This window comes from Halichoeres trimaculatus, unplaced genomic scaffold (assembly GCF_033239565.1).
Source record: "Halichoeres trimaculatus isolate MK-OKI-2021-1 unplaced genomic scaffold, fHalTri1.1 fHalTri1_scaffold_8, whole genome shotgun sequence".
Lineage (NCBI taxonomy): Eukaryota > Metazoa > Chordata > Actinopteri > Labriformes > Labridae > Halichoeres > Halichoeres trimaculatus.
The window spans coordinates 30,973,001-30,986,550 of NW_027437186.1; the positions used below are offsets into that span (position 1 = coordinate 30,973,001).

The 13,550-nt window shown below is 40.0% G+C and overlaps 1 protein-coding gene across 3 annotated transcripts in view; it reads left to right on the forward strand.

Moving 5' to 3' along the window:
• Window positions 1-9,632: 9,632 nt before the first annotated feature.
• The window catches only part of marchf8 (membrane-associated ring finger (C3HC4) 8), a 136,011-nt gene continuing 132,093 nt past the window's right edge, over window positions 9,633-13,550 (forward strand). For 2 of the 3 annotated variants that reach the window (XM_074675666.1, XM_074675668.1), the window contains exon 1: window positions 9,633-9,786. The gene's annotated coding sequence lies outside the window, so the exon portion shown is untranslated. The other variant, XM_074675667.1, reaches the window with a different exon arrangement.

The window sequence follows — 13,550 nt, forward strand, 5'->3', positions numbered from 1 at the left end:
CGACATCACTAATGAAATCTTTCCTAAAAGAAGTTACGTATTGATAAAAAAAACTTAATATTTATTAATGAATACTGCTTATTTAAATTTAAGGGTGGTTTTGAAATAGCAAGTATGCAACGTGTGTAGGTATGAATGTCAGTTTTAATGTGTATCCTATCAAGTAAAGTGTTTTAGGATTTTGGGGGGTGGTTATGGTATTTATGATGTGTCTCTAAGTGAGGTGGTTGCCATAAAAATCTTTTGTAAGTCTTTTTTATTGCTCAGCTGTTGCAAAAAAACTTTAAATGCTGTTATAGTATCTTCAAGGGTTTGATCTAATAAAGTTTCTGAACATATTGTACATTTCTGGCGTCTGTGCGTGTTTGAACCAACACCTTTATGATTATATGTCCGGTCCGCTGATTATTCCAGCGGCTGTTATTTCCTCTTCTTTCTTCAGTGTCCTCAGGTCTTGCTGTTCCTCATTATTTGCACATTGGATGTTTGACCTCCCCTGCTGCGCTCCTTTAATAGTTCTCATATTTCTACGAGGAGATGTGAAACAGTTTCTGTTTGCACTCACTGACTCATTCTTGTCACAGCACCCGGTCCTTAGATCCTACTCAGACCCACGGCTAGTTCCTTAGCAACGAGATAATTTCTTATGTTTCACGTTAGACCCCCTCTGTCCTAAAACAAGCCAGTGTCAGGACAAATATAATTGGGGACATCCTGTCGAGTCCTTCTTTATTAGTGCCTTGTTATCATCTTAGGATTAACTTGTGATCTTCTTTCAGAGCTGATACTGGATCTCAACAAGTTGTTTTAGAGGAGCTAAAACATGTTCACACTCTTAACGGTGAGAAAAACACCTGATAGAGAAGATTTGGGGACAAATGAATTGGTCATGAGCTCAAAGAGTTCTCCCCTTTATAGCTAATAAAGACATTTAAATTTCCAGCTCTTACTTCTGTTTTGATGAGACTATGGGCAGATGTATTGACACATCTGGTTCACAGTTTGAAACGTTACATCTGCAGGTGAGGTTTTTTTTTTTCAGAGATCACTTCAGTACTGTAGCCTCTTAGACCTTAAGATTTAATATTGCAATCAGCAAATGCAGGATAAATGAGTAACCCAGAACACACCAATGATTTCCGTCTTTTCCTGTGACTCAGAGCACACTGCTTCTGAGAAAACGTAGGGCCCCTGCTCATTATTCACTTTGCTTCCACACGTTTAATTTTCAACAGACAAACCCTGACCGAAGTCACGTCACAGTGTTTGCATCCTCATTTCCCTCCTTCATGTTGTCTGGCCTTGAGATAATTGGGCTTTGCAGCACCCACTGTCGAAACGTGCTTAATGCACCCTGGCAGGTAAATGCTCAGTGACATGTAAAGAGGGTCTATTTTATACGTCGCTGAAGTTTAAAGGCATCTGAAAATGTTGCAAGCTGCTTTTATTTCAAGCCTTTTGGAGCAGAGGTATTCGTTATTTTCTGTCAGGAATTCTTTTTAATGGAAATTTTCGTGAGGCTTTCAGAGAGAGATACACAATACCTGAAAAATGTGAAAGTAAAAGTGCATCACTGGCCAACCCATTAGCATATCATCATCTTTCATTCAGTTTTACCAGCCCCTGGTTTATTATCAACTTCCTGCAAAACGTGCAGATCCAGATTTTTCCTGGTGACCCAGCCATGACACTGTTGTGTGAGCACACTCACACATGACCAAATCTCTTCTTATCATTTCATTATATATGTCCAGCATCAGTATTCTAATTTTTTACTTCTGTGCATATTCTTTCATTCATTATGGACTCAGGACTCATGTAGCTGAGGTGCAGCCTTGTAGAAAACTTGAATGTATCAAACAGTTGATGATATCACTGTAAGTAGAGATGTGCAAGTACCAATACCAAGTATCAGTATCGGGCTGATACCAGCCTTATTTTTTAGGTCTCAGTACTTGTGAAGGCTGCCAATACTCAAGGTAAAAAAAAAGTAGATATATTCAGTAGAATATTTATTTTTTAAGTTTAACAAGTAAAAAAAAATCTGCCAGTGAAACAGTAGAAAAGTTACTTGTACTAAGGCAGGTTTGTTTTAACTTGTTACAAAAAATTCAGACCTCATTTTTGTCCTTGAGTAACTTGAAACAAGACATTTTGAATGTGGCAAGTTGAATGTGGCTCATATCAAGTATAATAACACAATTTTTACCTGAAATAAGACAAACACACTTGGTAAGATTTCAGTTTTTGCAGTGAATAAACCGGGGAGTTAACAGTTTAACTGTTTATTTTGCACTTCAGTTTGTTTCCTAAAAAAATACCAAAACTCTGACAATTGTAAGTTTCATTTTGCACTTTTTTTAGATTATTAAAAAAAAATCACAAACTCAGAGAGTGGTTTTTAGGGATAGGTACCGAATTAGGTACTTTTATAGGTACCGTTCGAATCCTGGGTACAGATTCATGTAAAACCAAAAGGTACCATGTTTAGGTATATTAACCCATCCTTGTGACTGTGAGAGAGTGGAAGAGTAGGTGACTTTCCATACTGGACATGAACACAGCATTACAAGTTTATATATTGAAGAATAAATATGTTAAGTTGAAACATTTTTATGTTTTATTATAATAATTGATATTTTTTACCACATAAACACAAAAAAGGACTGAAAATCGGTACCGTTGAGTACCGGTACCGATCGCCAGGTACTGGGCATCGGTACCGTATCGTTTCAAATGTGAAAGGTACCCATCCCTAGTGGTTTGTGTTTTATTTTGGATTTAATGGCAGAGTGAGTTTGCTGTCTTTGTTCAAAATGATCTTTCACTGTTTATTGAACTTTTATGTATCATAAGTACCAACGCTATCAATACTGTGAATTAGGGAATACTCAAAAAGGAGTACTTGTACTGGTATCAGTCTGAAAAAAAAGTGGTATTTAACATCCCAAGCTGCAAGTGTGGCTAGACTTATTATTTTGCACTTTTGGCTAATAATGTATTTTAACTGCGGCAAACTATAGCTCTAATTCAAGACAGTCTTTACATAATATCAGAGCATTTTATTTTGTGGAAGACAACAACAATTTGGATGCACTTTGCTGCATGTAAGAATGTTTTGTTTGTCAATGTTTGTTGAAAAATTTGCCTTCGACGACACTCTGGTCCTGTGATGTGTCATCTGTATGTTCTCACATGTAAAGATGAATATGTTGAATGACACCACACTTAACTGTTTTATGGGGCGCGTGGTAACAATACTGTTTTCTATTTAAAGACAGTTTTTGTCTGTTTTTTGTGCCTTTGATGAAAGAATCACAAAGAGTGGGCTGCTTCACAGAGAGCTAAAGCAGCATCCTGTGGCCCATTTTTCTTGACCAGGGGTCCAAATAAAAGCCTGAGCAAGGTTTATATGTTGGAATATGGCTCTTACCTTAGCCAAACACACATTCTGGTCCAGGACTGGGACTCACAGTGAAGAAGGGTCTCTGTGATCCTCTGTGGTTCTGTGAAGTGACATCTCATGGTCTTGTCTGGGTCTGGGAGACTTCACATTTTGAGAGCAGCTGTGTTACAAAACGGGTGTGGACCTTGAAAGACATCAGTGTTTACAAGTCTGGTTGGGGGAATTAAGTGTCCAGTTTTTTTCTAACTTGACCCACTTTTGGCTCTAAAAGTCAGAGAAGCATCAAGTTTGACCATTCTCTCTAAAATCTGTCTTATGAGTCACCAGCTTTATGTAAGCGTAATACTTCTTTTCCCTGTCTCCTCTTAAAAGTAGGTTGTTTTTATCCGTATAACGCAGTGTACTTTTTGGATATGTGCAGTTTCTTTGTGAGCATCTGATTTGGTTTCCTGCAGCCAGTCTGTGCAGTGTCACACAAACAGCACTAACCAAATGCCTAGTTTCTGTTTCAGGATTGTTCTGCTTGCCTCTTACATCTCTGCCAAGTGCTGGAAGTCTATATTTTGCACAGTCCCGAAAACAATTCTTTCTTTCTTTTTTTTTCTGAACTTGCTCTTTTGGAGGAAGAAATTCAGCTCAACGAGGGTGGCAGTGGTGTTCAGATCCAAAGTGTGTTCTGGCCTGGAGAGGGATCTTTTTAAAGCACTGCAGGTCACAGAAAGCTCATTTAAAAGTAATTCAGCTTGTTGAGATGTGTTATAAGCCTTGAAATATCACAGCTATTCTTTGGTTTTGCTGCTGGAAACTGGAAGACTTGTGTTGAGTAGAATTATACTCAGTAACCAGACTTTGATTTGCAGTGCTGTTATCAGCGTCTGCTGTAATTTTTTTTACCTCTTGACTGCTTCATGAACAACCCTCATGTTTTGCATTACTGCTTAATGAGGAACAATGAAAACACTGATCACAAGATGAAACTGACCATGAAAATGTGGTGAACAGAAATAGAATCTGGAGAATATCTGCTGATTATGCTGTAGCTAAGTAGAGTTTCCCAGACTCATATTCAGAAAAATGTGATTGATCTCAAAGGGAAAGAACAGCATCGCTGCTGTTGTGATGAGTACAATTGATAAGTATGACATCATGAACATTTTCCTTTACTCATGCACTCATAAAATGATTACGTGTTAAGTAGTAAGTAATTTTTATACATACAAACCCCCCCCAAAAAAATAAATAAGTGAAGTAGAATCAATTATCAGTCCCTTTGCATCAAACACCTTGATAGCAATTGTTCATATTAAAGCTACACTAAGGAGTTTTAGCTGGTTATAAAACAGACAGGCATTAACCCATTCAGACTGGAAGCAACTTTTACATGTACATACCTCTAAGACTGGATAAAAAGTGTTTGTAATTTCAGACACTTTTATAATTTGCAAGACATCGGACTACTGAAATGCACTGTGATTCCCTGAAATACATACGAGTTTTCTTAAGATGTGATCACTGAAATGGCGCTTTGATTCTCTGAAATACATCTGGAGTGGGTAGAAAGATTTTTTTCTTTTTGACAGCTTAAATGGATGACATCAGCTGGCTAATTCACACCTAAAGCCTGAGCGCCCCACACTACGCTGTACTTAGAAGATCGGAGTTTCCGGTTATTTCAAAACAAAGCACCATAAATCTGATCCCTGTTTATCAAACCTACGTCCCTGGCGCATGGCCAAGAGTTATCAGCAGGTCAGATCTAGAGGAAATCTGGCGTTTTGGACGAGGACAAGTTAATCTTGTAGGTGGGAAACTTGCAAATTCTATACGACACAAGACATCCTTTATAAAAAGGACACCAAAAGAAAGGAGAAGGCACGGGAAGAAATTGCTAAAGTTTTGAGAGGGCCGGGTGAGCTAATGTGCTAATAAGTTACCATGCAAGCAGCGCTCATGCTTCATGTGTGAATAAGGGGTTAGTATAACATCACATCGCATTTTGCCTCAAAGATGTAAACACCAAATGCAGTGTTGTCCTTAAAGGTATATACCATAGACTGTAGAAAACATGTACGTAGCCTCCGTGACGTCATCCATCTGTTCCTGAAACCATGAAATGACTGTGAAATGATAAAAATGACACAGGCTGTGAGTTTTCTTTTGAACAGCTACAGGGCGCCTGGCAGTCATGTGACCTGAGCTGTGTCTCTGATTGGACAATCAAACGATCCTAATAACTTCTAAACCACGGAGCTGGAAAAAAAATTCACTCACAATGTGTGCTGATAGTAAAATCAGCATTTCAGACCCAATCTGTTTTGTGAACCAGGCTGTAAATATGATTTTTAATGCCATAAAAGTCTGTTTTTATAGCTGGGTGTGTACGTGACTTCTGGTCTTTCTGCAGCCAGCCTCAAGCGGATTCTCAATAAACAGCAACTTTTAACACTCCCACATAGGCTTCATTTTTACAAACTGGATGTTGCCCATTGGTATATACATGAAAATGTTGCAGCCAGCCTAAAAGGATGAACCCTGTAATCCATCATGATTCCATCGTATTGAATATCTATAAGCAATTTAAATATATACACACACTTACAGCCTTATTTGACTGCTGCATGTTAGATAAGGCCTTTTTTAAACATTTTCCATGGCACAGATTGACTGTAATTCAAGGCTAACAGCTGGATGAGACAATGATGTCACTAAAGTTTCTTACTGGAGTTTCAAAGCAGATCAAAACTCAAGTTCAGTCCCAGTTTGTTGCTTTAAACCTTTGGGTGTTCCAAATGTTGAGAGTGGTTTGCTCTGCTGAGTCATGTTTTCACAGGGCCAGATGGATGATCACGTGAGATGCTGAAAGCTCTATACCAGTCTAGTTGGTTCATGTTCGAGGGAAAAAAAGAGACCTAAAAGAGAAGAATCTAAGCTATGAAAATATATGGTTTTCCCTTTGGTCTCCGCCCCTTACTTCCATTTCCCCATGCTGACAGGAAAACTGACCACCAGGGACCAGCACCTCTAATTTACCTGTCTGCCTGCTCCCTGTTTGCAGATCACCCAACACGCCCTCTATACCTTCTGTATCTTTTCCTGCTTTCTCTTTCTACCACAACCCTTTCTTGCAAACCACATGGGACTTCTCACTATTAACTCTTGTTTTTATGCACCAAAATCCTCCCCAGGTAAAAACACACTTCGAATTCCAATATTTGTTGTTCTTAGGATGTTGAGTCCCCCAGTCAAACTCTGTTTACTGCCTTAATGTCACTATCTCCCTTTGGCTGCTTTTATAGTCTTGTAAAAATCCAATATTAGAGCCTCTAAATAAATCCTGGGAATGTGGTGAATAGGCTGATTTAGTATCAACACAACCACTTTGTTTCACTCTTCTTCCTCCATTTAACACACAAAAAAGCAACATCTTAATCCTTCCACGCTACGGCCCAAGACAGCCTGTATCTCTCTGACGCAGAGACACATGCATGACAATTTGGCAGACTCTCTTCTGAGGTGCCCACTTTATCCAGACAGAGCACAGAGCCTTCGTTGTCCCACCCCAAGGGCCGAGTGGTGGACTGTGAATCAGTAATAAGCCCAAACACAATGACAGGTTTCACAGAGATAGGGCCGAGGCTTTGAGTCAACAGAGGATACATTCCCTCTTTAAATAAGTGAGGCTCTCCCAGCATGCTGCTCTGTGCGTTGTGGTGTGCAGTTACAGTACATTATGTGATTCACTCTCGTCAGGAGAGTCAGGACACTACAGCCTTTCATAAGCGTAACTAATGACTGATGCAACAGAATATTTAAATATAGCGCGACAGACTGAAGCTGTGTCCTCCAAGTTGTTTCTGTGCCAGCATGAGGCGTGTCACTCGCATGAAATCTAATGTGTCAGAATATTTTTTTCAAGGCAACTGTAAACTATAGCTTCATTATTTCGCTGTCTTCATAAACTTGACACACTATGGGCGAAATTTAAATTCAAGGTACCACTTTAATACATTAACTATTAAAATAAATTTACAACCAAGGGAACAATAGAAGCAACGAGCCTGGCTCAACCAAAAATGAACCCTCTGACTCAAAGTCATGACATACCAGCACATTACATATTGAAAATGTTAACATCATAAGCTACTACTGGGTTTTGTTTAGGCCTATAACCCTTTTTGAGGAAAAGTACATGTGTTGATTGAGTTTTTTACACATTCAGTAGATCCTGGTTGGCTGATTCCTGTGTTAGCACTCACCAAGCTAGGCTGGTTAGAGCTTCACATTTAAGGGCGTAACTTCATAGAATTCAAAGAATTTTAATCTTCACATTCAGAAGGAAGTTGCCACAGGTTATTTCCCCGATGTGACATGTCTCATAAGTTTTCTTCATTGTGTAAGAGGCTGTCCTATGGGAAGTAAAACAAGCTGCCTGCCAGTAAAACTCATGGTTTACTTTTACTTTTGATTTTAAGGTTGACCCCCACCCACACACACACACACACACACACACACAAGTTAAAAGGTGTAAAAATAGAAACCTCGAGTGGACATGCTACTATCTCTAGTTGTTTTTTTCTTGAGCTTTGTTATTATATTCCTTTCAAGATCTTGGTATCATAAAGCTTGTTTCCCTGTGATTCAACAACAACTTTGTGTCAAGAGAAAAAAAATCACTATTGGTTGATCAATGAAAAAAGGTTTCACCAAAATATGCTATGCCATGCAACTCTGGGGTTTATGATACTTGATCTTCTGGTAGTAGATCAAAGGATTTAAGATTTTTATTCACCATTTTTATATGGACCAACAGTTCAGACACATAGGAAATTTTGTGCGGGGTCCTCTTAAGGGATGGGTACCGAATCATGTACTTATATAGGTACTGACCATGAACTGTAAAAAAAATGGATGTCATCTTGCTCTTGCTGGCTGCAGTATAGGTCAAAAAATCTGGCTTTACAGTCATTCCAGATGGTCTGTGGTCAAACTTGCCTTATATTCAAGTCCTCTTTTTTTCTGAAAAGTTTAGTTTTCATTAGTCATAAGAGGTTAAGGTTAAGAACAAGGCTTTACATCACGTTTAATGATGACAGCTGTCGTTCTTGTGTATTTTTTTCAGGGACTGTAAAATATGTTGGGAGGTAGAGTCAAGAAGTGATAAGACTCTCAAAAGAAAAATATTATTATTTTTGTCACCCAGCTCCACTCAGATTCTCCCAGAATCCCTCACAGTCTCTACTGCGCAGACTCTGGCTGCACAACTGCTTCAATGGCTGTGCCTACATGGGGTATTTTGGCTTCAAAACCATACAATAGCAAATGGCAGAGCCATGCCGTCCACTGTTTATATGGTCTATGGTACAGACCAAAGTCTGTATATATATAACTGGGTACAGAGTCACGTAAAGTCAAAAGGTGCCATATTTCGGTACCTAAACGCATCCTTGTGACTGTGAAGGATAGGAAGAGTAGGCAATTTTCCATGTTGGACATTAACACAGCATTGCAAGGTTATATAATGAAGAATAAATATGTAAGATGAAAAACTTAAAGATTTTATCATTAAACAAATTGATATTTTTTACCACATAAACATAAAAAGTACCAAAAATTGGTACTGTTGAGTACCGGTACCAATTGCCAGGTACTGGGCATCAGTAACATATCGTTTCAAATGTGAAAGGTTCCCATCACTAGTTCTCTTAGAGTCAAGATATATAAAAGATTTGAAAAGAGAATATAAACAATTTAAATGGAGAATATAAAGCAATCTGAATAAAGAATTTAGAAAAACACTAGAGCTCTAAAAACACTGTACAGGGTGAGATGTGCACAGTAAGTACATTGAAAAGAGGGTTATAGAGAATATTGCACATATGAGAGGGATTTGTACTCTACAGTCAGACTATTGTACACAAAGAGTTTCACAGACAGTGTTTCGTACATTGAGATCCCCAGAAAGGAAAATCCAAATCCCTGGAAAGCAGAGCAAATACTTTAAAGATGCATGTCCTTCTGGGGCTTCCATAGACAAAGAAAGAATTGCTAACCACCAGGCTACATGACCTAAACAATGAGTTTAAAGAATGATGATATCCTGCATTGTTGTTGGAGAATATTAGTCTTTGAAGCTTTATATTCTCTGTCATAAGTTAAATATTCACCCACTGCTGTCACAGCGTCCCCTCACCATCTCCTTCTTCATTAGCTGCACCGCGCACAACCCACAGCGCGCCCGCGTGCGCCGCCTGTCCTTTAAATTCATTATTTCTCGCATTTTTTTCCACTCCATCTTAACGCGGAAGTGGTGGCACTGACACAGCTGCTCAGCGGGGGGAGAGGAAATAAACAAAACGTCGTCATCGGTGCCAAACACAGCGGTGAGTGTCTTCTTTTTTTGTGTGTGTTACTTGGAATATGGAGCAACGTTTTATTCCAACGCAGCTCCGCGTCTGCTCACACTGAGGCTCCTCTGTCTCCGCTGCGCCTCACGCTTTATCACAACCAACCGGAGGCGGCTGACGGTCGGTCTGTCGGTCGGACGGACGTCTGGACTGTGCTGGGATGTGAATGTGAGGAAATTTGCGTATTGAATCGCGGACACGGTCGACTGTTGTGGTGTTGAAGGTATGGAAATCTAGTTTAATGTGACACACTGCTGGTGCGCTCTGCAGCAGGAATTAATAACGCGACTGTGTCAGCTGAAATATCTGCTGTTTTTAATGAATTTATCTCCAAGGGATTGTCCATTCAGCATGTGGTTGTGACTCAAGGGGAGGTTGGATGTGTCCGAGCAAGCCTTTGTTAGTTCTCTTGAAGCCCAATTGTGAAATGAGATGGGTCAGCAGGTTATGGAAGCATAATTTTCAGAATACGGTGATGCATTATGCTTATGTGCGTTTTATCATCATGACTGTCGACAGTAAATTCTCTTTAAATTAGTAAACCAGAGGACGCAGCGTGGTATATCATTCAGTCCGCTCCCTCTGAGTCCCAGCACTGGATCAATATCATATGAATTTTAACGGTCGGATTTGCATGGTGGACTCCCTGTGTGATATCAGCAGCTGCCCCCTCTCTCAGGGCTTGTGCTACTGTGTTGACACATTTACTGTAGTGTCCAGGTCTGAGGCGCACTGTCCGGCCGGATGCTCCCATAATATGAGCCATACGAGGAGAGCCAATCTGGGAACATGAACTGTCTGTCTCCTCACACCCTCTGCTCTCCTCTAACACCACCACGATTAGACTCAACTGTGAATTTCTGCCTTGCTGTCAAAATAATTGATTTTCTTAGACCCTGTTCTGCTCTCAGACATAATAATCAGTCAATAGTAAGAGTGAGTTTCACATTTCAAAGGTGTCATCCCAGTGGCTGCAGGATCAGCTTTCCTCAGTGTTGCTCTGCTCTTGCTGTGTGTCATGAAACCTGCTGTATAGTTCATGCATTGCTCTGCAGTTGCAGCTTGTTTTAGGCCTATACATCACTGCTTGTGGACATTTTGTCATATGCATATGAAAGAGCTTTTGTTTGAGCAATGAAGGCAAAATGTTAAACATGGAAATGTTTAAATTCAGTGCAGAGCTTAGTGTCAGTTTTTGCTAGATTTAGCCACCGTGATATATTTCATTTTGGATTTTCATCCTTATTCATCTTTGGGTATCATTAGCAGGGCAGTTACTGGGATGAAATAAACCACGTGGCTCTTAAATACATCCAAGCTGAATCTGAGATCTGTGATTGGAAGCTTAAGTAGGTTTTCCAGTAACACCATCGTCTTGACACTTTCAGCCCAATCCGATGCGCCCCTGTCTTTTAGCTTTTCCATCCTGCCTTTAAGAAAATGCAAAGCACTCCTGTGTTTTCTTCATCTTATGTACTCTGTTTCTTCCACCATCCTGTTTGGTGTTTCAGTTTTTAAGGAGGAGGGCAAACTCTTCACTCGTCTTCATTCCAAGGTAACAAGTCTTGGCGTTGTGTCAAAAGCAGCTTCTTGTAATACCTCCTCTGCTGTGATTCAGACTTCAGCGTGGTGTTCTGCTATTGTCAGGCAAAGAAGCTGCTGTGTGTGTATGTATGTGTGTGTGTGTGTATGTGTGTGTTACATCACTGCAGCCTTTGGTTATGTCTTTGCCAGTGTGTTTTGAAAGAGTGAGGTCTTGTTGCGATAAGAAGCCTCATTGTCCCGTTGGTATCTGTGGAGCGTGCATGCATAAACTTGCAGATAACACAATGCTTTTTCTCTCTGTGTTGTGCTGCTGTGTAACTAATCCAGCTTCGTCACATGGGATTACCGCATATAGATTGGCTCTTCTGCTGCACACAAACACTGTTTAAGTTTCTGGAACAGTGGGGTGTTTGAACAATGGCCATGGACGGTGGCCTTTTTGTTGCGGAGCAGTCAGAGCTCTAATCTCAAACAAAAGAAAAATCTTGACTTGGAAAAAAAGTAATTTGGGACACTTTTGATCCTCAGGGGTAGAACAACATAAAAAAGCAACAAAGATAAGTCAGACTTTTATTCATGAGCAGCCTATTAAAGTTCCCTGTCGAGTGCAAAGATATTTTATATTATAAACTGATTTACAGCAGTAATATCAAATGATCAGGGCTGGATCACAGCAGACTGTCACATGCAGGAAACCAGATCAGGTGATTTTTACACCAAGCTGTCTATTTATTCTCCTGCTGCATTCAGGTGTCTGTCTTCCTGAATAATTTGACGAAAGCAGAAGCACTTGCTCACACTTGCTGTTTGGTGCCATCATATGAGGAGTGACACATTGTTAGAGCACACCTCAGTCAGAATGGGAGAATGCTGCAACTATTTTCTTTTGTTTTCTTAAATTTCACAGTAAACATGGAGCCTCTTGTTACTTTAGCCTCGTTTCCACCAAGCGGTTAAGTTTGGTTCATCTCAGCACAGCACACATTTTATGACGTTTCCACAGACTAATCGTGGGACAGATCTCCAAATGAACAAGACTAGCCGTCTCACTTTTAGGGACCCTTCTGTTGGGGTGCCAAACTAAACCAATCTGGATCCTGGAAGGGTGGAGCTACAACACTGCAGTCCATTGACTGGTTGAAAGAATTGACACTTACTGTCAACAGCGGCTGTATTTCTCCTCCCAGCACGGTAGTCTCTGAAACAAAGCTTGATTGCGCTTTGTATCAAAGAGCCACATGCTAATCACAAAGAGGATGAAATGCTGCATGTCTTCCATTGTTGCTCTTTGTTTACCGTGTCGTGTTTTTCTTCTTTGTTGGATTTATTAGCCAGATATTCTGTGTCGCACTGCTAAGGTGTTACGCTATTATTTAATGCTAGGTTCCATTAGTACTTGGAGCTGGAAAGTCGGTAGTGGGAGTGACGTCATCTCCAAGTTCAGCGTTCCAGTTTCCAAGTCGAATAAACTTGCCTTAACAGCAGTATTTCTGTAAACATAGAATAATACTATATATACGTAGGGATGGGTACCTTTCACATTAGAAACGATACGGTACCTGGCAATCGGTACCTGTACTCAACGGTACCAAGTTTTGGTACTTTTTTTGTGTTTATATGGTAAAAAATAACAACTTTTTAAAAATGAAATATAAAGTTTTTTCAATTTAACATTTTTATTCTTCGTTAAATAACCTTGCAATGCTGTGTTCATGTCCAGCATGGAAAATGGCCTACTCTTCCACTCCCTCACAGCCTCAAGGATGCATTTAGGTACCTGAGCATGGTACCTTTTGATTTAACATGAATCTGTACTTGGCACTTTTGACAGAATTCAGTTGGTACCTATAAAAGTACCTAATTTGGTACCCATCCCTATATATACGGCTGATTTATTGTGACAATCACAAGTCAGAAATTCTAAAATAAAAAGAAAATAACAGGAGCATAGATAACTGTTTACCCCCACACTTTGAATTTCCTACTGGGAACTCGGGGGTGGTGTGGGTGCTCCAACTTACAAGTTGGAAATTTCGACCTCGGGGTGGCGTTATAGCTGGGCATTCCCACTCGAAACTTGGAAATTCCAACTTCAGAGTACAAATGGAATGCAGCATAACTGACGCAGGTATAGGCATCTGGCATACACGGCACCTACCACAAGGGGGCACGGTTGGCTGTGGAAACGCTAACAG